The sequence below is a fragment of the Bison bison genome, unplaced genomic scaffold (genome assembly GCF_000754665.1).
Source record: "Bison bison bison isolate TAMUID 2011002044 unplaced genomic scaffold, Bison_UMD1.0 scf7180017864270, whole genome shotgun sequence".
Classification (NCBI taxonomy): domain Eukaryota; kingdom Metazoa; phylum Chordata; class Mammalia; order Artiodactyla; family Bovidae; genus Bison; species Bison bison.
Genome location: NW_011494842.1, coordinates 3036806 through 3037498, shown reverse-complemented (window position 1 = coordinate 3037498; position 693 = coordinate 3036806). Strand labels below are relative to the sequence as shown.

General features: G+C 41.1%; 1 protein-coding gene across 1 annotated transcript in view; it reads right to left on the bottom strand.

Annotated features, from left to right (window-relative positions):
- The window catches only part of HMGCLL1 (3-hydroxymethyl-3-methylglutaryl-CoA lyase-like 1), a 122177-nt gene that overhangs the window by 68632 nt on the left and 52852 nt on the right, over nt 1–693 (bottom strand). The window lies entirely within an intron of this gene.

The window sequence follows — 693 nt, the reverse complement described above, 5'->3', positions numbered from 1 at the left end:
GTTTCAGATGAGGAAACTAGGGCAGGGCTCCATAACGCTGGGGAGGAAGGCCCAGGGCAGAGCATTCAAAGAGCACACAGCCTTGCAAACCAACCGGGTTTAGGATTTGGATTATGATAGGATTCTATCATAAGACCAGTAGAAAACCTTGACTGAATGTGGAGTGGTGGTGATATACTTGGATTGATGTTTCAGAAAGGCAGTGTCAATCAACATCCAAAACAGGCTGAAGGCACTCAGAAGGGCTACCTAGTCCAGGTAGGAGACTATTACTGGATGGAAACTTGGATTAAAAAAACGTAATGCTGATCCTCCTCTTTCTTCTCCTTTATTTAAGTATATCCATCCAACTGTCAAATATCCAGGTCTTTGGAATCATATAGAAAGCATGTAGGTGACTGAATTTTTCTCTTTGATTCCATCGGGATGCTTTTTTGCCTCACGTAGACACAGTCATTAATTATACAAAAAGCCTATTAAATGGTGGAATTTCGTAATGGCCATGTAAAGAAAAGTGAAGCTGCCACCCAAGTGATTGAAGGAAAATTCTAAGCGTGGAGTCAGGGGAATCCCAGGGTTACAAGAATAGCAGGCAGGAAGGAATGTCAACCAGCCCCAAATTATGCTGAGAAGTCAAGAGAAGGATTGAATAGGATCTCACATTTCTTAAAAAAAAAAAAAAAAAAATAGGAG